Source organism: Papaver somniferum, chromosome 9, assembly GCF_003573695.1.
Source record: "Papaver somniferum cultivar HN1 chromosome 9, ASM357369v1, whole genome shotgun sequence".
Classification (NCBI taxonomy): Eukaryota; Viridiplantae; Streptophyta; class Magnoliopsida; order Ranunculales; family Papaveraceae; genus Papaver; species Papaver somniferum.
The window spans coordinates 64958673-64986042 of record NC_039366.1 but is presented as its reverse complement, the minus strand read 5'-3'; the positions used below and the strand labels follow the sequence as shown (position 1 = coordinate 64986042).

The window sequence follows — 27370 nt, the reverse complement described above, 5'->3', positions numbered from 1 at the left end:
ACCAGAATTTTGTTAACGAGGAAACCGCAAATGCAGAAAAACCCCGGGACCTTGTCCAGGAAAAACGGTTTAACTACACAAGACACAATCTAAGCAAAAACGGTTTGATTCACTCGAATCGGTTCATAAACTTTATAGCCACGATTTGCAAAAGCATTCCTTAGTTTATATAAACATGAGTTCAAGAACAACCGATTTTAGATATAACCTGCTCAAGTTCGCGGACTGGGTTCGCGGACTTAAGCTCACGGAAGGAGTTCACAAACTCCAGTAGAAATTCTCGGGTCGAGAACTTCCGCCAGTTCACAGACTGAGTTCGCGGACTTGGCTCACGCCACATTCCGTTTCTTTTGATCAACAAAGTTCGTAAACTTTGGTTCAAGGAATAAGGACGTATACATATATGTGTTTCCACAACAATGCTTATGTCCTACTAATGGTTATGTAATCTAAACTCTCATTTCAATCATTAAAACATTCTCAGAGGATGTTATATAGCCGTTATTCACAGACCATTTTTTGTCAGAGCAATTTCCAAAGTGATTGAAACATAACATGACATTCGTCACTAGGTAAAGATGAATTTGGCTAAAGCGAAAGCTTACCAACACATATTTCGAGAAATAGATAGGCGAGTTACACTCGGAATAAAAAATGTGTATAATGAAAGTTTATATATTAAAACGGCTTTTGTCTCAAGAATAGGAGATAGAGTAGATAGACTTTTGAGCGACAGATAAGCTCAAGTCTCCACATACCTTTTAGTCGATGAAGATCCACCAGTTCCTTGAGTATTCCTTCGTCTTGTATGATGATTTCCATGGAGTCTTGAGCTCAACTACACTTTCTATCCTAGTCCGAGACCTTTAACTATATAGGCTAGAAATCAAGACTTATAGTTTTGATCACTAACATTGAAAAACATGCTTGAGATAGCAACGCATGCGAGTTATACCGAGAAATGCTCTAACAATCCTATATATGTATTCCCTTTTTGATCAAAGATCAAGGTAATAGAAATCGATAGCAATAGACAAAGTATAGATAACCTTAAAATCTGGACTTATGCAACCCGGAGTGCAGCCTAGATTATTATTCACCTCACAAGTATTAAAACTTGTGGAAACAACAAAGTTTGAGACGAGGAGAACTTTGATGATTAATATCTATCTTGATCAAGTGAGAAGCTCAACAATCGATCATGATCATGATACTCTAGCTATTAGATAAACAATAGCTGGACTTGGCTTCACGAATCCCTATGAAATCTTTGTAGTTGCTAAACCCTAAAAGGGTTTCTGGAGAGTACGACTCTAATAACAACTAGGACACACCAAAAAATAGTGTCGAGATTTAAATATCCCAGTTGTTTGAGGTTCCCCTTATATAGACATTCAAAGCATAGGTTGGTTTAGGTTTTAGCTAAGATATCTTCAGAACCAAGCAAACAATATCCACCGTTAGATGAATCTTTGAATCTGATTTACATAATCAAGGTATACACTCTGGTTAGGATGAAACGTAACCGAACCGTGTATAAGACCACGCTCATGAAAGGTTAGCTGAAGCTAGTTAACCGAACTATAAGCTTGAGCATTTACATAAACACGTAAGACTTAACTCAAAACACAATCAAGTGATCAAATATGTCTATGGTTTTTTATAAATAAAGATTATTCAAATGCTAATTATCTCGGAGAAATAATTTTATGTGCATATGAATTTGATCGACACGGTAAGTAGGCGTACAAAGTACAAGTACTTAACTTGTTCGTGAACATTTATGTCATGGTACGTGCAGTGGTCTGTATACGTTATAACATAACCGAGTTTCGAAGTTCAAAGAACTTTTTTAGTACGTGTACCGGTATGTAAAACATTTAAACATAACCGAGTTCCGGAGTTAACACAGAACTATTTCGGTATGCGTACTGGTGTGGATACTATTTAAACATAACCAAGTTACGGAGTTCACGGAAACTTTCTGGTACGTGTACCGGTTGGGATACCAAATCGGTTCTGTAACCAACAGTTCCTTTCTTGTACGCGTACTGGTTTGCGTACAATTCCGGATTCACGAGTTCACAGAGTTTTAAAGGTGTGCATACTAATATGCGTACCAAAAATCTGTTTGTCGAAATATAGCTACTCCACTACGTGTACTCAGTACATGTATTACGTCTTCAGAATTATAACAATTTTCCCATTTTATAAGACTGATATGTACACTATCTTATATCTGAATTTATAGTAGTTCTATATTTCTCTATATCGATTCGAAACATTCCTGAATAACATCAATGACAAATATATATCACTGTTCCAGGCTATTTTCGAATGCTAATCTTGAATCATGATTTTGATTGCAAACAATAAATTGTTCTTAACCGAAATTCATCAAGTATGAAATGCTCATTAAGCTTAGTCATATTTCGAGAGCTAATTACAAGAAGGATCTTGACTCGAAATTTTTGATATGCTTACAGTATTCTAATTAGTTACACGATAACTTCTAAAAGATAGAAAGGTGGATAAAACTTGAGAAATAGGTGGTTCAGTCTTCACTTACCTTTTGTTGAAGATGTTCTCCAAAATCTTCGGTTGATCTTCTCCTTCAAACAGTAGAACGCAATGATGACTGCCATGATGTACATTTCTCAACCACATCTTCTATCCTAATCCGAGACTTAACTAATTTTAGACTAAAAATCAAGATATAATTTTGACATCTAAATTTGACAACAATCTTGAGATAGCAACACTTATGAGTTCGACCGAGCAATGCTCTAACAATCTCCCATTTTGTCAATTTTAGTGACAAAACCATCAATACATATGGATAAAAAATAAAGGTTCGAAAAACTCCTTGGATCCATCTTGCCTTGATTTCCTTGGTTTCTTCAACTCCTTGAACTCTTCATTATTTCAAGTTGCAATGATTTTGAACGTGTTCAACTCAGCATCGTTGTTGTTGAAGATCCATATCCATAGCTATAACAACTTTTGAAAATAAATATTCTCAATCGTCGTTATACAGAAACATAGTATTATAATCTTCCCCAAAGTTAAATTGTATCCCAACTTTGAAGTAATACTACGGTGATATGCCCCCCCCCCTCCTTAATCAATACTTACATCTTTTGCATAATAGGTGAAACCTATAGATTATTGATTCACTCCCACTTACATAATGATCAGTAAACCATATGTATGTAGTGCGAAACTGCTAAATAATTCTCCCTTTTTTTGTCAATAAGTGTCAAAGGTACGAAAATCGTGGGATCGTAATGAATACAACTAAAAGATATTTCAGGATTCAAAGGTGGTTACATACCAACTTTATTTAGATGATATCACATAGTAAGAAAATACTTAGCGCTCATCTATGAGTTTTAAGATACAAGCATCTCCTTTAAATTCCACAGCCACACTCCCCACAAAGATATATCAATTAAGCACAAGTTCATTTAAGAACTCCCATTTGATGTCATTCCCAAGAGAACAACATGAGTGACCTTACTTTATGAAAAAGAATAATTTTTTCGTACATTGACAAATCACATGGATTTGTATCCTGAAAATCGACTTAAATTAATCTCAACGTCAGTTACGGACAAAAAGATAATTTAAATCGGTATGACTCAACATAAGAAAATATTACGGAATGTATAACACAGTAATAACACAAAAGTGTGATCACAAATAGATCGATACTACGAGAAATTCACAAAGAGTTTGTTCTATTTTCAATTTATAAAAACATAATAGATTAAATTTCTGAGCATATATGAAATATCAGTTCGATTCACGAAGACGTAAAGGCACATATATTTCATAAGACTTTTGCAATAATTAAACCAATAATGATTACATACTGCAAGTTCATCTTCCAAAAACTCTAAAATTTAAATAAATAAATCCAAAAACATGCATGATGAAAATCGTTGGAAATAGCTTGTATAATCACAATTTTTTCTATACCAAATCCTAGTTATCCTTCTCAAAAGTAAGAATAAATTCTCACAAGAAGTTTCCTAGTATTTGAAATAGAAAACAAAAAAATATTTTTCCAGACTATTCATCTTATTGAGACCCTTGAATTTGTCATCAGCTGTATCCACGAGCTCTTCAGAGAAAATATCCTCATTGAGAAGTCCACGAACATGAGATTTCATGAGAATAAGGCCAGCAGAAACCTTTTTCAACTCAGTCTTTAACATATATAAACCTTTTAGCGTTTAAACAAGTTCTAGTTTTGCTTCCTCAAATTGGTTAAGAAAATCATAAACAAAATCAGCAGAGATCATCTCTTCCCGTTCAACATCTTGATGATCATATGCAAAATAGCAATTCACATCAGAAGGTCATCAACTAGAGTTCTCTTTTTTCCTCTTGTTTCAATACCATCGCAATTAAGAGCTTTCTCCATGCTGTCAAGAATTCGTGACATAAAATACATGCTTGGGTGCGGAACCTTGGATGGGAATTTCTCAATCACAAAGTTAAGGTATATAAAAGAGTTTGTAAGCGGTATTCTCTGGGATGACGGTCGGTTCATGACTTATCCAGTCATTAGGGTTTTCGTACGGCCACAAAAGAAAAAAGGTATGTTATATTCCCATGGTATGGGATCCATCGTTCCTAACTGTTTTTTGACACAAATTTTCGAGGGTGGAAAACAATTTTTAAAGAGCACATGACAAATTTCAATACTGCAATTTTCTACCTTTTTTATGACAGATATTCTTCTTTGAATATTAATGCATTCTTAGCTCAATAAACGTGTGTTTAGAGCACAAGAGAATTAATATTTCTGTAAATATTTTTATTAGAGAATGCCTTACCTTTTTGGAGCTTGGCTCAATAAGAATTTTCAACATCTGTGTCTGATTGAAATTATCATAGAGAGTACGTAAAGGTTGCAATATGAAAAGATTATAGATCATCACACCTAAGTACTTTTTGAGATAAATAGTGCATTTGTCACCCAGTAATCCTTATCCAGAAGGATTTTCATGGATAAGGTTCCAAAGCTTGTTCCTAGTTTGCACAAGGGTGAGCCATATGCTCACGGGAGGAATTATGCTGTAGTTTACTGTTTTTACCTCTTTCTCTTGCTAAGAAAATCCTTTTGGAACGTGAAAAATGATCATAGAAATTTCTGTCATCACAATAAGAGACACTATTAGAATCCTTACCTAAGATTGCTTGCCTCGAGGAGAATGACAGTTTATCAATGGAATCCTTATATCTTGTAATGATCAAATTCATTTTAGCTTGTTGAATCGTTTTATCAGCTTTTTAAAGAGGCGTATGAGTATCCTTACGAACCCATATCTATGAAGGTTTCACTGATTTCTCCTTGAACCGATTTTGCATACTACCTTTTTGACTTGTTCGAATATTTGTGGACCATGAAGTACTGACATTCTTAGAATCACATTTGCTTGGATGTGATTTCAACCCAAAAGGTTTAGACATCCGAATATCAGTCACACCTTTCAGAATTAAATCCATGGTGTTTTGAAGACGGTCAAACTGAAAGTTTTCCAACCTTCGCTTACACTTTCTTTGAACATGTCCTTTAGTGTTGCAGTAAAAGCACACTTTCTGAGTTTCAATAAAATCAGAATAGGTAGTTTTATCATACTCGTCTTGTAAATAACTTTTCCTCCTTGGAGACACAGTTTTTCTTGGTCAGAGAATTTTAACTGATCATCTCTTATCAAAGTAATAGTACTTTGTTCATCAGTTTCTGACTGTGATTTTGTTAGCATATCATGAACAACAGGTGTTCTTACTTTTGCCAACTCATCGTTTTGTGCAGCGGTTGTATTCATGGTAGTTTTTTTTTTTGATTCACTATCGCAACATAGAGTAATGTTCTTACTCGTCAGTTGATCGATCTCCAAGGTATTATATTTAAGTTTAGCTTCGAGTAAAAGAATTCTCGATTTCACTTTGGCATGTTCTTAAGGAAAATCCTTGTTTTGGAATCATGTTTAGAAATAATACCAATGAGAGTATTGACTTTGTGTTTCAGCCGACTGACCTCAGAAGACTGAAATTGTATACGCTTGAAAATTTCAGAACTTTATTTGGATGCTTCCCCTTCTACTTCTGAGTAAGAATCATTAGTAAATAATATGGATAACACTTATAAACATCCAACTGTTTTATGGAATCAAGATGTTCGTATCTATGAGAGTTCGAAAATTCAGACTCCTTCATAGAATCCAGAAAAACAGTTTCTTTTAAACTGGTGCAACGTTTATTAGAGATTTTACTGATGTCCATATAGTTAGACTGCTTCAAACACAAACTTATTAGGTCTTAAACGTGTTTGCATGCTCTGATACCAATTGAAAACGTGGGGGTACCAAAATACACCACCAACTTTTTCTTAGGCAATCTATATGGAAAAATTCAACATAATTCCGAGAGTTCAACTTAATGAATTTCAACCAAGGAATGTGGTCTAGAGTTATATCTCTATCTCTCACGATCATAAAGTTTACAGAGACTAGTCCGTGAACCTGATTTACGTGTGGGAGTACTTGGGTGATTCCAAAGATCAATTTCTCAAGTAATCAGTCAAGTCATATCCAACAAACAAGGTCGGACGTATCTACTATGATTGATTAAGGTACAACCTGTGATATTTCAGTGATAAAGATAAACAATATAATGCGGAAAAATAAATAACACAGACACCATAAATTTTGTTAATGAGGAAACCGCAAATGCAGAAAAAACTCGGGACCTAGTCCAGATTGAGCACCAAACTGTGTTAAACCGCTACAGAAACTAGCCTATTACCAATTAACTTCTGACTGGAATGTAGATGAGACCAAAATTAAAACCTCCCAGCAATTCAGTTACAATCGCGTTCATTACGCCTCTTGAATCCCAGCAGGACTCTGCGCAATTGTTTCCTTTAGCTGACGTCACACTAACTAAGAGTTGCTTCAACTCAATTGAAGACTTTAAAGCAATCTACCTCTCATAGATAAGATTATATATGTGATTCCCTTTTTGATCAAAGATCAAGGTAATGGAAATCGATAGCAATAGAAAAAGTCTAGCTAACCTCAAAATCCATACTTATGCAACCCGAAGTGCAGCCTAGATTATTATTCACCTCACAAGTATAAAACTTGTGGAATCAACAAATTTTGATACGAAGAGAACTTTGATAATTACTATCTATCTTGATCAAGTGAGCAGCTCAACAATCGATCAAGATCAGGATACTCGAGCTATCAAATAAAAAATAGCTGGACCTGGCTTCACGAATCCCTATGAAGTCTTTGTAGTCGCTAAAACCTAAAACGGTTTCTGGAGAGGACGAATCTAGTAACAACTAGGAAACACCAAAAATTAGTGTCGGGATTCAAAGATCCCAGTTGTTTGAGGTTCCCCTTATATAGACATCCAAACTATAGGTTGCTTTAGGTTTAAGATGAGATAGCTTTGGGAACCAAGCAAACAATATCCACCGTTGGATGAATCTTTGAATCTGATTTACATAATCAAGATATACAGTCTGGTTAGGACGAATCGTAGCCTAACCGTGTATAAGATCACTCTCATGGAAGGTTAGCCGAAGTTAACCAACTGAACTATAAGCTTGAGCATTTACATAAACGCTTAAGACTCAACTTTAAACACAATTAGGGGATCAATTATGTCTATGGTGTTTTTATAAATAGAGATTATTCAAATGCTAATTATCTCGGAGAAATAATTTTATGTGCGTATGAATTTAATCGACATGGTAAGTAGGCGTACAAAGTAGAAGTACTTAACTTGTTCATGAATAATTATGTCATGGAACGTATACCGGTATGTATCTTTATAACATAACCGAGTTTCGGAGTTCACATAACTTTTTCTACATGTGTACTGGTATGTAAACCATTTAAACATAACCCTGTTCCGGAGTTAACACGGAACTATTTCGGTATGCGTACTGGTATGGATACCATTTAAACATAACCAAGTTCCGAAGTTCACAAAACTTTTTTGGCACGTGTACCGGTATGGATACAAAACCAGTTCTGTAATCAACATTTCCTTTCAAGTACGCGTACTGGTTTGCATACCGATCCAGATTCACGAGTTCACATACTTTTAAAGGTGTGCATACTAATATGTGTACCAAAAATCTGTTTGTCGACATATATCTACTCTGCTACGTGTAGTGAGTACATGTATTACGACTTCAGACTTATAACAGTTTTCCCAGTTTGTAAGACTGATATGTACACTGTCTTATATCTGAATTTGTAGTAGTTCTATATTTTTCTAAATCGATTCGAAACATTCCTGAATAGCATCAATGACACATGTCACGGTTTCAGGCTATTTTCGAATGATAATCTTGAATCATGATTTTGATTGCGAACAATAAATTGTTCTTAACTGAAATTCATCAAGTATGAAATGCTCATTAAGCTTGGTCATATTTTGAGGACTAATTACAAGAAGGATCTTGACTCGAAATTCTTGATATACTTACGATAGTTTAATTAGTTACGCGACAACGTCTCAAAGATAGAAAGGTGAATATAACTTGAGAAATAGGTGGTTCAATCTCCACTTATCTTTTGTTGAACAAGTTCTTCAAAAGCTTCAGTTGATCTTCACCTTCAAACGGTAGAACACAATGATGACTATCGGGATGTCTGTTTCTCAACTACATCTTTTATCTTAATCAGAGACTTAACTTATTGTAGACTAGAAATCAAGATTTAGTTTTTAAAACTAAATTTAACAACAAGCTTGAGATACAAACACTTGTGAGTTTGATCGAGCAATGCTCTTACATTAGCATCATCATTGTTGAAAACTAAGTTGACATTTGAATTTCCTGGGGTATCCGGTGAAGAATTTGATGGACCTGGTGAAAATGGTGAAGAATTTGTTATTGGAGGAGAAGAATTGTATGGTGACATTTCAGGTACTTGTTCAATATCTGCTAACACATCTGGATTATATTTGCTCAACACCTTCAAAATATGATAACAACTTTCGAAACCAAAATTTTTGCTATATTTTCGCTGTTATTCTGTACTAACCTGTCTTTCAACATCACCATCCATAAGACCACTCTCCAGGCCTCTCTTGGTTTGCATTATTGCAACAACATATTTGGCGACTTCCCTATTGATTACAATGAAGCATTCTGACAACCCTTTTGCATCACAACTACTGATGTTCATGGTTTTTTTTTTATATTTGCGAAATATGTCATCCCACATGGTATTACCATGCTGTTTTGCACCATCCACACAATCTTGGGTAATTAAACGTATTACGACAAATGCATTCATCTTCTGTGATGTTTATTTTGCACCTCGGACTTTGACCTTTTTACCTTTAACGTTGCCTTGTCTTTGAGATTGTGAATTCATTCAAAAAATTAAGAAGTGTAGAGAATGTGGGATTGTTTATATTTGAAAATGAGAGTTTGAGAAATTCTAGAGACGTTTAGAAATTCTGGTGATTGAAATGAGTTTGAAATTGAGTATTTATAGGGGGAAATTATAGGTGTTGATACATGAAAATACCCCTTAACGGGTTCGGGTTGCCCCTAGAAGGGGAGGTAAGTCGTACGAGATATTGAGACTTAGGGCTAGCCCAAGCCCATTGAGAAAATACCCATGAGATAGAAGGACAAGGAAAGGATTAATAGATAAGGAAGAGGTTATATTTTAGAATGACATTAGAAGTAATTAAGGAGGTTTAGGACATGTATCATGAGTTATAAAGGAGGACCTTTGGGAAGTCTATATAAGAGGACAAGTACAATGAAAAGGCAACTCTCTCTCTTACTATTCCTAGAAAAGTGAGGTCATTGGTGTGACTAGGACGGGTAGAACCAAAACTAAAATCACCCCTCAACATTTGGCGACCACACCCGGGGCTCGTGCCTAGCTCACATGACACACCCAGAAGGCGCTAGCTCAGACGCGATAGAAACCAAGCGACCAGTTGGCCTATCAACATCGATGAGGTAACAATGAAGGACGATGACAGCGAAGAAGAAACGGCGGCCCAGGATGCTATCAAACAATCGACAGGAAATGGATCCCAAAACAGAGAGATAATAGCAACACAAGGGAAGAACACGCCAGCTACCGAAACCCACATCGCCACAATAGTGGAAATCAACAGTTTCGCGACCGCCAAAGCAAGTCATTTAACTCGTATCTATGACTTGCTTTGTTGGTCGAAGAAGGGTCGCTGTTTGAGCGTCTTTTCAACTATGACGTGTCTCTAGGGTGTTGAAAATCTTATATCAACGTGTGTCAACTGTTAATACTTTATGACTGACTTCAATCAGTCACAGATATAAATCTGAATACAAAAAAATAGATTCAGATTGGCTGTCTAGCCTGACTGAATCTGAGTAAATCTGAAATCAAACACAATGAAACTCAAATGAGAATCAAATGAGAATTCAAGTGAGAATCAATCAAACTCAAAACATAACCAAATCAAGAGAATCAAATCAAACTTGCACCGGCAAACTCAAATAATTTTTCCATTTAACATTCATTGATTCATTCGGTTCAAATTACACAAAAAAGGGTTTAAATTCTGAGTTCATACCAATATAAGTTTAAGTCCTAACTAACAATAAGTTGGAAGACAAGTTCAGTTAACCAGCAAAATGATTTACTCCATAGCAATTGCATAAACATCATTCTCGTGGAATTCTGCATCATCAACTGTGGTTTCAGGAACACTGAGTACAACCTTGTTTCCAAACTGCTTGAGCTGATGGCTGAGCACACCTTGAACAATTTTGCACTCATAGGCAACAACTTTCTGAAAACCTGTTTCAAGAGAACAATTTTCAGTTCCTTGTTGTTCATAGTTGTGAACTTATTTGTATGCTATGCTATGACGGATCTAAAAGAAAGTATTCAAGAGATACACTTCTAGAGATTTGCATTCTTATGGAAAAACTATCTGATATTCAGTTGCAGTGAAAAATGCAATGACTAGAATTTTGATAGAACGTGCAAGCATGAGCAGTCAATTTTGATTGGTTTAATGACAAAATGCGAAGGAGGATACAATAAGAGACAGTGAAAAGAACCCATATGGATTAGCTAGAACCACGTGTATCTGAACCTAAATATATGGGACTTGTTTAATTCAGAAATTTACACTGCATGATAAGTTTATGTAAGTAATCGTTATAAGGCCAGGGACAGGTCTCTTTAACATCATGAAGTGTGTTTAATTTAGAAAAATAAAACAGACCTGAGAACTCCAGTGTACTGCATTTACATCCATTTTGTGAGTCTTATCCTTCCTAGTTTATCAACCTGTAATGCGTCGCATATAAAAAAATTAGGATCTGCATCACCTTTATCAGATGTACTGAAGGCATTGGTTGGGAAAATCATACGACTAACAACATAAATCAAATGTATCATTAAGCAAAAAAACAAGTAACACCATAACTAGAAGTCGAAATCCATAGAAGGATCTGAAATACGATCTCCACTAGCAATTATCCCCTCCCTGTGTACAGAAAAAATGTCCCAATTTAATATCTTAAATAAAAACTGAAAGCAATTGAAAAATAAACAATTGTGATCACTAAATGTAAACCCTTTCTAGTACGGAAAATGCCGACTAGAAACAATAAGCCCCTCCTGTCATAATTGAAGCAAGGTAGAGTCCTAGGCAATTTGAATATATCACCCATATTCACCGTTCAAGAACAACAACAAAAATTCAAACCCACATCGAACACAACACCACCAGCAAAGGATCAAACCAAAAGAATATGCTTATCAAATTGGATGAAAAAAAATTCACGAATATAAAGTAGCATCAGTAACCTCATAGTGATGATCACCAAAGTTAAAGTTGCATAGTTGCTATTAGCTATTGATATGATGTTGACAGCAAGATCGAAACAAGGATCAGATTTGTGAAGTTATGAAAAACAATATAAGGTGGATATAAGTAAACTAGACTTATACGTGTACTGAGTAATTAACATAAAATGTGCATTTGAGGGTTTGAAAGCTTACAACAAGGGGGTGAAAGCTATCCAGAAATATGTATGATTTGCACATGAAAAGAAAATCAGGTTTTCAGCGTTCCGATCCTGGACTAGCTTTCCAGGGTAATAATAAGAAGTCTATGACATTCCTAATGACATTAATGAAAGCAACTCTAAGAGCCTCGTGTAGCATACAACATATGATATTTGTTACTGCCAAGCATATGTGGCCACTACGATGATGGTACTACAGGACATACCATAGGATTCAAAGTGGTCTATCGGATCATGTGTTGAAGATGTAAAGCGGTATGTATATATACACAACCACATCATTAGTGAATATGTCATGAGCATTTAAACCATCAGCAATCTAAACCTTAACAACAGAACTAATTAACGACATGCTTGTCTAAAATGAATTAGACTACATCGAACACCTGCAAAGCTAACAGAGCATGGAAGGAATAAACAAGCTTGGTCCGAGCAGTTACAAGGAATTCTTGATAGTCACCTCATGTTGGGATTTGAAGCTCCCTTAACCTCAGCCTTATCCTTTGACAATGTGGAAGACTTTACAGCTGCATGCCAATCATTCATTCATCATTACCTTCAGAAGTTACAAATGATATAACATAAGCAAAATGTGGTTTGAGAAGTTACCTATTTGTGGAGATGAAATGGGTTTTGTGTTGTGAGTCTTGGAAGTTGGAAGTGGCTGCTCAGTGTGATGGCAATGAAAGATGTAAGAGAACATTTTTGATAATGAATATCCAATTATATATTAGATAATAATTTCAGATAAGAAGAGGAGCAAAGTGATAATGTTGTCTGTACCTTGTCAAACAACTCAAAAACTGTTCTTGCAGAATGAATCCTTTCATCAATTGCAAAGTGGAACTTCCAAGGCTTTGTCACCTGATGTTGAGTTTCCCAAGCCTCCTTTGTTCTCAAAAATCTGGTAGAAATACTTAAACTCGTTAATACTAGGTACAAATGTTATCTCAGCCCCAAATGTTTTCAAAAACTAAAAGGAAAGTAAACTTACCTTTTATTCAATGACCCAGCTTTGAATTTTGGAATCTTTTCAAAATCCATTTTCTCTAATTCTTGAGAAGGCTTGCCTCTGTAAAAGCAAAAGGTAAAACTCAGTCATCATCACTATACAACCCACCCCCACCAGTTGTTTCTGAATAGACAAACAACCTCCCATAAGAGTTTGGAATTGGCAGATTTTACAGGTGCAGCCCCATTATTGTTGTTTCCACCAGCACTTGCTTTCGATTTTCGAGACACCATTAACATTTCCATTAACGGCTTCTACTGACGCAGGGGCCTGGTATGCAGCAACAGTAGTGGGAACATCTGTTGGCGCAGCAGAAGTTTGGTTAGATGAATACAGTCTCTGGGAGGTGGTGTTGGTGATTGATAGTAAGGAATAGGATACTGGTAGTGCTGAGGCCCGTACAGTCCATCATGTCCCATGGTAGGAACAGGAGAACGTGCTGGACTATAAGCGCCATAGGGTGCATATCCATATCCATGGTGGTAAAGCAGCTAAGGAAAGGAAGAACGAATACACGTTAGGTGAAATCAAATCGAGACATGACAACTAATTCTTAATAAATACTATGGAGCAAAAACATCAACCCGAACGACATACATGTGTCATCTCCACTCCATCTTGAGACATATATCTAGAGTAATCCTTTGCCCAATCTCCAGTCACAATGAAATCAATTTTTGGTCATCGTATCATTATTGTGGTAATATGCAAAATTTATTAATACCATAAGGAAAGGTGACTGAAGATCAAAGCAAACAAAACGTAATAATGCAAACCTTTCCAAGGAAAAGACATAATGCAACTCATTGCAGCTCTCCATCTGACAAATTCACCACTTCATGGTCAATCAACTGTTCAATTCGGAGTGGTTTTATAACATCTGACACAAACTGAGGATGCATATATGAATCCCGGATCTTTTGATGCAGCAAGCCCTTGACAGAAGCTTGAAACTTTGGACTAATCTTCTGGGGCTTGTAAGAAACATTGAATTCAGGTATTTCTGCATATGAACTCTCCACTTCATCTGACTTCAAGACCAGCCTGTAGATGCAACATAAACAAGTACCCCACTCATTTCGAGTTCATACAACATCAATGGTAAAAAACCACATATCAAACTATATGAATCTAAAGAATTGTACCAGCATGCGATAAATGTTGTCTTCCCTATCCCATACAACATCAATGGTAAAGCATATTCAGAGTTCCGCTTGACAGCATGAATGAATTTAGTAGCATGAGAGTTTTGAAGCAGGGGATACCTATTTTCCTGAGCAATGATCGGATAACTTGGGAAGCTTTAAGCCTTGGTCTCACATCAAGATAACTGGAAGGCTCGTCAAACATAAAATCTCTGCATTATGTATGGCAACCACAGAAATAGCAAATCTTTGCATCTCTCCACCTGACAAATGACCGACGTTTCGATCTATAACCTGATTAAGCTCACGACAGAGTTCCTCTTTCACCTCTCTCTCATCATTCTATTCCAGAACTTGCACAACATTCCTTGCACTTCTTTTGGGATGTGATCCACATAATGAGGCTTGATCATCGCCTATCGTGGGAAAGAAGATAACTTTATTTAAACAAGTGTTTTCTAGAGAAGGCATATTAAAGTTCGTAAATTGCAAGTTCTGAGCTTTAGGTTGTCCCCAGTAGTAAACTATACCTTCAAGTTATCTTCCAGGAACATGTATCCCTTTATATTTCCCTGATTTCCCAGGATCTAAATATTTTAAACTCTACAAAAACATAATAATTAAAGGAAAATAAAACACATTTACAACAGAGAGAGAAGTCTTGATTGAAAAAAGGAAGCTAACAATTCAGAACATGCAACTGAGCAGCTAACTCAATATTTTAAAAAAAAAATCAAACTTAAATTAGTCAAAGACAAAAAGTAAAACTTTGTAAGCAATGGAAAGAACTGAGATTTGTAAACAACATTAGTTTCTTCAACTACCAAAAGGAAAAAGCAATCTACTGTTGGCAACCTAATCAAAATCATAAACAAAAACCAACCCAACATCTATGAAACCAAAAGCACACATCAACATTGTGTATGATGGTTAAACCATTGAGGTTTGAGGCTTAAACTGCTTCATTAATAGAAATCAATCGACCAACCACACCATAATTAATGAAAATTAGGGGAGTTAAAGCAATCTGAAAAAATATTTTCAAAGAAAACACAACAGTGGACTAATATAATTAGGGGATTTAAAATCATGAACCTTCATAACCTCATTATCCGCAGAAGGAGCTTTATCTCCATTTCTGAAAATTGAAAAATACCCTTTATGTTTTTTCCTGCGATTTCTGAAAACAAATAAACAAGATAAATCAAAAACAAAAACCCAAAATTTAAACAAGAAGAAAATGTATGAAATCTTGCATAGATCTAGGATTAGTTAGCTACAGGTAAATTAAAGAAACTAGAACAGATTTGGAACTTACAAGATATTTTCGGAGGAATCAATTCCGAACCCTAAAAGAAAAACATCAAAATCAAAATCCAATTCAATCATCTACAAATTAATAATCACCAAAAGAATGGTAATAAGAAAAAGAAGAAGAAGGTAGTGGACCTGATGGTGTTGCTCGTGGTGATGGGAGATGGTAGTTATGCTAGCTGTGAACTGTGAATGGAGCTAACCCTAGAGGACAGAAGAAGAAGATGAGATGAAGGCTATTAAGATTAAGTGGTGTTGGGGAAACAACCAAAGAGAGGAGAAGTGGGGAATGATTTTTCTTTTTTTCTCTAAACATGTCGTAGGATCCAAATATGGCACAATAATAAGATCTCGCGAGAATGTAGGGAAGCTTGCGAGAACGTGGCATGTGTGCAAATTAAGATCCAACGTGAGCCTAGGAGAACATCGCACGGTGATTTCGAAATTATGAGAAATGTGAGTTGTATCCCATCACATATAAGCTGTCATCCACTATGTAAATATCTATATAAAGAGAAAGGTATGAGAGAGAAAAGGAACTTGTATTATTATTATCTTTTGATTCTTCCCCAAAAACCAGAGAGAGAGCTCCAAATACTCATTAATGGAGTCTAAATTGTAATCCATATGTAATTACAAACAATCATAGTGAAGATCCCTAACCCCGTGGATGTAGATCATATTGATCGAACCACGTAAATCTTGTGTCTTATTTTCTATTTTCATTATTTTTATCTTTATTTTCATATCAAATAAGTTTAGATCTAGAAATTATAGCCATGATAATACAAGGGGTGTGTTGTGGGATTTCCTGCAACTACACATGCCGAAGGAATAACCAGAAGAGAAAAGAGGAGGAGAAAAATGAGAATAAAAGAAGTTTTGGGTAAAGTATATGTGAGGTGATAAAAACAAGATGGATTATCCATTCATTCATCTATGTCCGTTAATTTTTCATCACCAGCCGTGCATTGAGAATCTAACTACAAAATATCCACAACCATCGGTTGAAGAATGGGTCGGTGAAGAATGGCTGAATCGTAAATAAAAACAGTTTCTTTTAAACTCCTTCATAGAATCCATAAAAACAGTTTCTTTTAAACTGGTGCAACGTTTATCAGAGATTTTACTGATGTCCATATAGTTAGACTGCTTCAAACACAAACTTATTAGGTCTTAAACGTGTTTGCATGCTCTGATACCAATTGAAAACGTGGGGGTACCAAAATACACCACCAACTTTTTCTTAGGCAATCTATATGGACAAACTCAACACAATTCCGAGAGTTCAACTTAATGAATTTCAACCAAGGAATGTGGTCTAGAGTTATATCTCTATCTCTCACGATCATAAAGTTTACAGAGACTAGTCCGTGAACCTGATTTACTGTGGGAGTACTTGGGTGATTCCAAAGATCAATTTCTCAAGTAATCAATCAAGTCATATCCAACAAACAAGGTCGGACGTATCTACTATGATTGATTAAGGTACAACCTGTGATATTTCAGTGATAAAGATAAACAATATAATGCGGAAAAATAAATAACACAGACACCATAAATTTTGTTGATGAGGAAACCGCAAATGCAGAAAAAAATCGGGACCTAGTCCAGATTGAACACCAAACTGTGTTAAACCGCTACAAAAACTAGCCTATTACCAATTAACTTCTGACTGGAATGTAGTTGAGACCAAAATTAAAACCTCCCAGCAATTCAGTTACAATCGCGTTCATTACGCCTCTTGAATCCCAGCAGGACTCTGCGCAATTGTTTCCCTTAGCTGACGTCACACTAACTAAGAGTTGCTTCAACTCAATTGAAGACTTTAAAGCAATCTACCTCTCATAGATAAGATTATATATGTGATTCCCTTTTTGATCAAAGATCAAGGTAATGGAAATCGATAGCAATAGACAAAGTCTAGCTAACCTCAAAATCCATACTTATGCAACCCGAAGTGCAGTCTAGATTATTATTCACCTCACAAGTATAAAACTTGTGGAATCAACAAATTTTGATACGACGAGAACTTTGATGATTACCATCTATCTTGATCAAGTGAGCATCTCAACAATCGATCAAGATCAGGATACTCGAGCTATCAAATAAAAAAATAGTTGGACCTAGCTTCACGAATCCCTATGAAGTCTTTGTAGTCGCTAAAACCTAAAAGGGTTTCTGGAGAGGACGAATCTAGTAACAACTAGGACACACCAAAAATTAGTGGGGATTCAAAGATCCCAGTTGTTTGAGGTTCTCCTTATATAGATATCCAAACTATAGGTTGTTTTAGGTTTAAGATGAGATAGCTTTGGGAACCAAGCAAACAATATCCACCGTTGGATGAATCTTTGAATCTAACTTACATAATCAAGATATACACTCTGGTTAGGACGAATCGTAGCCGAACCGTGTATAAGATCACACTGATGGAAGGATAGCCGAAGCTAGCCAGTTGAACTATAAGCTTGAGCATTTACATAAACACTTAAGACTGAACTCGAAACACAATTAAGGGATCAATTATGTCTATGGTGTTTTTATAAATAGAGATTATTCAAATGCTAATTATCTCGGAGAAATAATTTTATGTGCGTATGAATTTAATCGACATGGTAAGTAGGCGTACAAAGTAGAAGTACTTAACCTGTTCATGAATAATTATGTCATGGCACGTATACCGATAGTATCTTTATAACATAACCGAGTTCCGGAGTTCACATAACTTTTTCTACATGTGTACCGGTATGTAAACCATTTAAACATAACCCTGTTCCGGAGTTAACACAAAACTATTTCGGAATGCGTACTGGTATGGATACCATTTAAACATAACCAAGTTCCGAAGTTCACAAAACTTTTCTGGTACGTGTACCGGTATGGATACCAAACCAGTTACGTAACCAACATTTCCTTTCAAGTACGCGTACTGGTTTGCATACCGATCCAGATTCACGAGTTCACATACTTTTAAAGGTGTGCATACTAATATGTGTACCAAAAATCTGTTTGTCGACATATATCTACTCTGCTACGTGTAGTGAGTACATGTATTACGACTTCAGACTTATAACAGTTTTCCCAGTTTGTAAGACTGATATGTACACTGTCTTATATCTGAATTTGTAGTAGTTCTATATTTTTCTAAATCGATTCGAAACATTCCTGAATAGCATCAATGACACATGTCACGGTTTCAGGCTATTTTCGAATGATAATCTTGAATCATGATTTTGATTGCGAACAATAAATTGTTCTTAACTGAAATTCATCAAGTATGAAATGCTCATTAAGCTTGGTCATATTTTGAGGACTAATTACAAGAAGGATCTTGACTCGAAATTCTTGATATACTTACGATAGTTTAATTAGTTACGCGACAACGTCTCAAAGATAGAAAGGTGAATATAACTTGAGAAATAGGTGGTTCAATCTCCACTTATCTTTTGTTGAACAAGTTCTTCAAAAGCTTCAGTTGATCTTCACCTTCAAACGGTAGAACACAATGATGACTATCGGGATGTCTGTTTCTCAACTACATCTTTTATCTTAATCAGAGACTTAACTTATTGTAGACTAGAAATCAAGATTTAGTTTTTAAAACTAAATTTAACAACAAGCTTGAGATACAAACACTTGTGAGTTTGATCGAGCAATGCTCTTACATTAGCATCATCATTGTTGAAAACTAAGTTGACATTTGAATTTCCTGGGGTATCCGGTGAAGAATTTGATGGACCTGGTGAAAATGGTGAAGAATTTGTTATTGGAGGAGAAGAATTGTATGGTGACATTTCAGGTACTTGTTCAATATCTGCTAACACATCTGGATTATATTTGCTCAACACCTTCAAAATATGATAACAACTTTCGAAACCAAAATTTTTGCTATATTTTCGCTGTTATTCTGTACTAACCTGTCTTTCAACATCACCATCCATAAGACCACTCTCCAGGCCTCTCTTGGTTTGCATTATTGCAACAACATATTTGGCGACTTCCCTATTGATTACAATGAAGCATTCTGACAACCCTTTTGCATCACAACTACTGATGTTCATGGTTTTTTTTTTTATATTTGCGAAATATGTCATCCCACATGGTATTACCATGCTGTTTTGCACCATCCACACAATCTTGGGTAATTAAACGTAATTACGACAAATGCATTCATCTTCTGTGATGTTTTATTTTGCACCTCGGACTTTGACCTTTTTACCTTTAACGTTGCCTTGTCTTTGAGATTGTGAATTCATATTACAAAAAATTAAGAAGTGTAGAGAATGTGGGATTGTTTTATATTTGAAGAAGATTGAGAGTTTGAGAAATTCTAGAGACGTTTAGAAATTCTGGTGAGTTGAAATGAGTTTGAAATTGAGTATTTATAGGGGGAAATTATAGGTGTTGATACATGAAAAATAATACCCCTTAACGGGTTCGGGTTGCCCCTAGAAGGGGAGGTAAGTCTAGTACGAGATATTGAGACTTAGGGCTAAGCCCAAGCCCATTGAGAAAATACCCATGAGATAAGAAGGACAAGGAAAGGATTAATAGATAAGGAAGAGGTTATATTTTAGAATGACATTAGAAGTAATTAAGGAGGTTTAGGACATGTATCATGATGTTATAAAAGGAGGGACCTTTGGGAAAGTCTATATAAGGAAGGACAAGGTACAATGAAAAGGCAACTCTCTCTCTTACTATTCCTAGAAAAGTGAGGTCATTTGGTGTGACTAGGACGGGTAGAACCAAAACTAAAATCACCCCTCAACATTTGGCGACCACACCCGGAGGCTCGTGCCTAGCTCACCATGACACACCCAGAAGGCGCTAGCTCAGACGCGATAGAAAACCAAGCGACCAGTTGGCCTATCAACATCGATGAGGTAACAATGAAGGACGATGACAGCGAAGAAGAAACGGCGGCCCAGGATGCTATCAAACAATCGACAGGAAATGGATCCCAAAACAGAGAGATAATAGCAACACAAGGGAAGAACACGCCAGCTACCGAAACCCACATCGCCACAATAGTGGAAATCAACAGTTTCGCGACCGCCAAAGCAAGTCATTTAACTCGTATCTCTGACTTGCTTTGTTGGTCGAAGAAAGGGTCGCTGTTTGAGCGTCTTTTCAACTATGACGTGTCTCTAGGGTGTTGAAAATCTTATATCAACGTGTGTCAACTGTTAATACTTTATGACTGACTTCAATCAGTCACAGATATAAATCTGAATACAAAAAAAATAGATTCAGATTGGCTGTCTAGCCTGACTGAATCTGAGTAAATCTGAAATCAAACACAAATGAAACTCAAATGAGAATCAAATGAGAATTCAAGTGAGAATCAAATCAAACTCAAAACAATAACCAAATCAAATGAGAATCAAATCAAACTTGCACCGGCAAACTCAAATAATTTTTCCATTTAACATTCATTGATTCATTCGGTTCAAATTACACAAAAAAGGGTTTAAATTCTGAGTTCATACCAATATAAGTTTAAGTCCTAACTAACAATAAGTTGGAAGACAAGTTCAGTTAACCAGCAAAATGATTTACTCCATAGCAATTGCATAAACATCATTCTCGTGGAATTCTGCATCATCAACTGTGGTTTCAGGAACACTGAGTACAACCTTGTTTCCAAACTGCTTGAGCTGATGGCTGAGCACACCTTGAACAATTTTGCACTCATAGGCAACAACTTTCTGAAAACCTGTTTTCAAGAGAACAATTTTCAGTTCCTTGTTGTTCATAGTTGTGAACTTATTTGTATGCTATGCTATGACGGATCTAAAAAGAAAGTATTCAAGAGATACACTTCTAGAGATTTGCATTCTTATGGAAAAACTATCTGATATTCAGTTGCAGTGAAAAATGCAATGACTAGAATTTTGATAGAACGTGCAAGCATGAGCAGTCAATATTTGATTGGTTTAATGACAAAATGCGAAGGAGGATACAATAAGAGACAGTGAAAAGAACCCATATGGAATTAGCTAGAACCACGTGTATCTGAACCTAAATATATGGGACTTGTTTAATTCAGAAATTTACACTGCATGATAAGTTTATGTAAGTAATCGTTATAAGGCCAGGGACAGGTCTCTTTAACATCATGAAGTGTGTTTAATTTAGAAAAATAAAACAGACCTGAGAACTCCAGTGTACTGCATTTACATCCATTTTGTGAGTCTTATCCTTCCTAGTTTATCAACCTGTAATGCGTCGCATATAAAAAAAATTAGGATCTGCATCACCTTTATCAGATGTACTGAAGGCATTGGTTGGGAAAATCATACGACTAACAACATAAATCAAATGTATCATTAAGCAAAAAAACAAGTAACACCATAACTAGAAGTCGAAATCCATAGAAGGATCTGAAATACGATCTCCACTAGCAATTATCCCCTCCCTGTGTACAGAAAAAATGTCCCAATTTAATATCTTAAATAAAAACTGAAAGCAATTGAAAAATAAACAATTGTGATCACTAAATGTAAACCCTTTCTAGTACGGAAAAATGCCGACTAGAAACAATAAGCCCCTCCTGTCATAATTGAAGCAAGGTAGAGTCCTAGGCAATTTGAATATATCACCCATATTCACCGTTCAAGAACAACAACAAAAATTCAAACCCACATCGAACACAACACCACCAGCAAAGGATCAAACCAAAAGAATATGCTTAATCAAATTGGATGAAAAAAAATTCACGAATATAAAGTAGCATCAGTAACCTCATAGTGATGATCACCAAAGTTAAAGTTGCATAGTTGCTATTAGCTATTGATATGATGTTGACAGCAAGATCGAAACAAGGATCAGATTTGTGAAGTTATGAAAAAACAATATAAGGTGGATATAAGTATAACTAGACTTATACGTGTACTGAGTAATTAACATAAAATGTGCATTTGAGGGTTTGAAAGCTTACAACAAGGGGGTGAAAGCTATCCAGAAATATGTATGATTTGCACATGAAAAGAAAATCAGGTTTTCAGCGTTCCGATCCTGGACTAGCTTTCCAGGGTAATAATAAGAAGTCTATGACATTCCTAATGACATTAATGAAAGCAACTCTAAGAGCCTCGTGTAGCATACAACATATGATATTTGTTACTGCCAAGCATATGTGGCCACTACGATGATGGTACTACAGGACATACCATAGGATTCAAAGTGGTCTATCGGATCATGTGTTGAAGATGTAAAGCGGTATGTATATATACACAACCACATCATTAGTGAATATGTCATGAGCATTTAAACCATCAGCAATCTAAACCTTTAACAACAGAACTAATTAACGACATGCTTGTCTAAAATGAATTAGACTACATCGAACACCTGCAAAGCTAACAGAGCATGGAAGGAATAAACAAAGCTTGGTCCGAGCAGTTACAAGGAATTCTTGATAGTCACCTCATGTTGGGATTTGAAGCTCCCTTAACCTCAGCCTTATCCTTTGACAATGTGGAAGACTTTACAGCTGCATGCCAATCATTCATTCATCATTACCTTCAGAAGTTACAAATGATATAACATAAGCAAAATGTGGTTTGAGAAGTTACCTATTTGTGGAGATGAAATGGGTTTTGTGTTGTGAGTCTTGGAAGTTGGAAGTGGCTGCTCAGTGTGATGGCAATGAAAGATGTAAGAGAACATTTTTGATAATGAATATCCAATTATATATATAGATAATAATTTCAGATAAGAAGAGGAGCAAAGTGATAATGTTGTCTGTACCTTGTCAAACAACTCAAAAACTGTTCTTGCAGAATGAATCCTTTCATCAATTGCAAAGTGGAACTTCCAAGGCTTTGTCACCTGATGTTGAGTTACATCCCAAGCCTCCTTTGTTCTCAAAAATCTGGTAGAAAATACTTAAACTCGTTAATACTAGGTACAAATGTTATCTCAGCCCCAAATGTTTTCAAAAACTAAAAGGAAAGTAAACTTACCTTTTTATTCAATGACCCAGCTTTGAATTTTGGAATCTTTTCAAAATCCATTTTCTCTAATTCTTGAGAAGGCTTGCCTCTGTAAAAGCAAAAGGTAAAACTCAGTCATCATCACTATACAACACCACCCCCACCAGTTGTTTCTCTGAATAGACAAACAACCTCCCATAAGAGTTTGGAATTGGCAGATTTTACAGGTGCAGCCCCATTATTGTTGTTTCCACCAGCACTTGCTTTCGATTTTCGAGACACCATTAACATTTCCATTAACGGCTTCTACTGACGCAGGGGCCTGGTATGCAGCAACAGTAGTGGGAACATCTGTTGGCGCAGCAGAAGTTTGGTTAGATGAATACAGTCTCTGGGAGGTGGTGTTGGTGATTGATAGTAAGGAATAGGATACTGGTAGTGCTGAGGCCCGTACAGTCCATCATGTCCCATGGTAGGAACAGGAGAACGTGCTGGACTATAAGCGCCATAGGGTGCATATCCATATCCATGGTGGTAAAGCAGCTAAGGAAAGGAAGAACGAATACACGTTAGGTGAAATCAAATCGAGACATGACAACTAATTCTTAATAAATACTATGGAGCAAAAACATCAACCCGAACGACATACATGTGTCATCTCCACTCCATCTTGAGACATATATCTAGAGTAATCCTTTGCCCAATCTCCAGTCACAATGAAATCAATTTTTGGTCATCGTATCATTATTGTGGTAATATGCAAAATTTATTAATACCATAAGGAAAGGTGACTGAAGATCAAAGCAAACAAAACGTAATAATGCAAACCTTTCCAAGGAAAAGACATAATGCAACTCATTGCAGCTCTCCATCTGACAAATTCACCACTTCATGGTCAATCAACTGTTCAATTCGGAGTGGTTTTATAACATCTGACACAAACTGAGGATGCATATATGAATCCCGGATCTTTTGATGCAGCAAGCCCTTGACAGAAGCTTGAAACTTTGGACTAATCTTCTGGGGCTTGTAAGAAACATTGAATTCAGGTATTTCTGCATATGAACTCTCCACTTCATCTGACTTCAAGAGACCAGCCTGTAGATGCAACATAAACAAGTACCCCACTCATTTCGAGTTCATACAACATCAATGGTAAAAAACCACATATCAAACTATATGAATCTAAAGAATTGTACCAGCATGCGATAAATGTTGTCTTCCCTATCCCATACAACATCAATGGTAAAAGCATATTCAGAGTTCCGCTTGACAGCATGAATGAATTTAGTAGCATGAGAGTTTTGAAGCAGGGGATACCTATTTGTCCTGAGCAATGATCGGATAACTTGGGAAGCTTTAAGCCTTGGTCTCACATCAAGATAACTGGAAGGCTCGTCAAACATAAAAATCTCTGCATTATGTATGGCAACCACAGAAATAGCAAATCTTTGCATCTCTCCACCTGACAAATGACCGACGTTTCGATCTATAACCTGATTAAGCTCACGACAGAGTTCCTCTTTCACCTCTCTCTCATCATTCTATTCCAGAACTTGCACAACATTCCTTGCACTTCTTTTGGGATGTGATCCACATAATGAGGCTTGATCATCGCCTATCGTGGGAAAGAAGATAACTTTATATTAAACAAGTGTTTTCTAGAGAATGGCATATTAAAGTTCGTAAAATTGCAAGTTCTGAGCTTTAGGTTGTCCCACAGTAGTAAACTATACCTTCAAGTTATCTTCCAGGAACATGTATCCCTTTATATTTCCCTGATTTCCCAGGATCTAAATATTTTAAACTCTACAAAAACATAATAATTAAAGGAAAATAAAACACATTTACAACAGAGAGAGAAGTCTTGATTGAAAAAAGGAAGCTAACAATTCAGAACATGCAACTGAGCAGCTAACTCAATATTTTAAAAAAAAAATCAAACTTAAATTAGTCAAAAGACAAAAAGTAAAACTTTGTAAGCAATGGAAAGAACTGAGATTTGTAAACAACATTAGTTTCTTCAACTACCAAAAAGGAAAAAGCAATCTACTGTTGGCAACCTAATCAAAATCATAAACAAAAACCAACCCAACATCTATGAAACCAAAAGCACACATCAACATTGTGTATGATGGTTAAACCATTGAGGTTTGAGGCTTAAACTGCTTCATTAATAGAAATCAATCGACCAACCACACCATAATTAATGAAAATTAGGGGAGTTAAAGCAATCTGAAAAAATATTTTCAAAGAAAAACACAACAGTGGACTAATATAAATTAGGGGATTTAAAATCATGAACCTTCATAACCTCATTATCCGCAGAAGGAGCTTTATCTCCATTTCTGAAAATTGAAAAATACCCTTTATGTTTTTTCCTGCGATTTCTGAAAACAAATAAACAAGATAAATCAAAAACAAAAACCCAAAAATTTAAACAAGAAGAAAATGTATGAAATCTTGCATAGATCTAGGATTAGTTAGCTACAGGTAAATTAAAGAAACTAGAACAGATTTGGAACTTACAAGATATTTTCGGAGGAATCAATTCCGAACCCTAAAAGAAAAACATCAAAATCAAAATCCAATTCAATCATCTACAAATTAATAATCACCAAAAGAATGGTAATAAGAAAAAGAAGAAGAAGGTAGTGGACCTGATGGTGTTGCTCGTGGTGATGGGAGATGGTAGTTATGCTAGCTGTGAACTGTGAATGGAGCTAACCCTAGAGGACAGAAGAAGAAGATGAGATGAAGGCTATTAAGATTAAGTGGTGTTGGGGAAACAACCAAAGAGAGGAGAAGTGGGGAATGATTTTTCTTTTTTTCTCTAAACATGTCGTAGGATCCAAATATGGCACAATAATAAGATCTCGCGAGAATGTAGGGAAGCTTGCGAGAACGTGGCATGTGTGCAAATTAAGATCCAACGTGAGCCTAGGAGAACATCGCACGGTGATTTCGAAATTATGAGAAATGTGAGTTGTATCCCATCACATATAAGCTGTCATCCACTATGTAAATATCTATATAAAGAGAAAGGTATGAGAGAGAAAAGGAACTTGTATTATTATTATCTTTTGATTCTTCCCCAAAAACCAGAGAGAGAGCTCCAAATACTCATTAATGGAGTCTAAATTGTAATCCATATGTAATTACAAACAATCATAGTGAAGATCCCTAACCCCGTGGATGTAGATCATATTGATCGAACCACGTAAATCTTGTGTCTTATTTTCTATTTTCATTATTTTTATCTTTATTTTCATATCAAATAAGTTTAGATCTAGAAATTATAGCCATGATAATACAAGGGGTGTGTTGTGGGATTTCCTGCAACTACACATGCCGAAGGAATAACCAGAAGAGAAAAGAGGAGGAGAAAAATGAGAATAAAAGAAGTTTTGGGTAAAGTATATGTGAGGTGATAAAAACAAGAGATGGATTATCCATTCATTCATCTATGTCCGTTAATTTTTCATCACCAGCCGTGCATTGAGAATCTAACTACAAAAATATCCACAACCATCGGTTGAAGAATGGGTCGGTGAAGAATGGCTGAATCGTAAATAAAAACAGTTTCTTTTAAACTCCTTCATAGAATCCATAAAAACAGTTTCTTTTAAACTGGTGCAACGTTTATCAGAGATTTTACTGATGTCCATATAGTTAGACTGCTTCAAACACAAACTTATTAGGTCTTAAACGTGTTTGCATGCTCTGATACCAATTGAAAACGTGGGGGTACCAAAATACACCACCAACTTTTTCTTAGGCAATCTATATGGACAAACTCAACACAATTCCGAGAGTTCAACTTAATGAATTTCAACCAAGGAATGTGGTCTAGAGTTATATCTCTATCTCT

At 35.8% G+C, this 27370-nt stretch overlaps 3 long non-coding RNA genes across 10 annotated transcripts; all 3 read right to left on the bottom strand.

Moving 5' to 3' along the window:
* Positions 1-13080: 13080 nt before the first annotated feature.
* On the bottom strand, positions 13081-14129 carry LOC113313584. Its single transcript, XR_003341947.1, has 3 exons — positions 13695-14129; positions 13238-13588; positions 13081-13157 (listed from the first exon to the last, which is right to left on the bottom strand). It is a non-coding gene; the product is annotated as an uncharacterized LOC113313584 (long non-coding RNA).
* A 325-nt stretch (positions 14130-14454) lies between these two features.
* Positions 14455-15888, bottom strand: LOC113314279. Of its 2 annotated transcripts, none has more exons than XR_003342348.1 (5): positions 15692-15888; positions 15561-15591; positions 15338-15422; positions 14773-14845; positions 14455-14658 (listed from the first exon to the last, which is right to left on the bottom strand). It is a non-coding gene; the product is annotated as an uncharacterized LOC113314279 (long non-coding RNA). The 2 variants fall into 2 exon arrangements; XR_003342349.1 differs by having other exon boundaries at positions 15347-15422.
* Positions 15889-20937: 5049 nt separating this feature from the next.
* Positions 20938-26354, bottom strand: LOC113310517. Of its 7 annotated transcripts, none has more exons than XR_003341188.1 (15): positions 26160-26354; positions 26029-26059; positions 25805-25889; positions 25236-25308; positions 24820-25117; positions 24149-24597; positions 23954-24042; positions 23692-23850; positions 23530-23608; positions 23315-23438; positions 23140-23194; positions 22991-23057; positions 21915-21980; positions 21716-21780; positions 20938-21278 (listed from the first exon to the last, which is right to left on the bottom strand). It is a non-coding gene; the product is annotated as an uncharacterized LOC113310517 (long non-coding RNA). The 7 variants fall into 7 exon arrangements; XR_003341185.1 differs by having other exon boundaries at positions 23692-24042; positions 24149-24204; positions 24328-24597; positions 26160-26353; XR_003341182.1 differs by having other exon boundaries at positions 23692-24042; positions 26160-26353.
* Positions 26355-27370: the final 1016 nt, after the last annotated feature.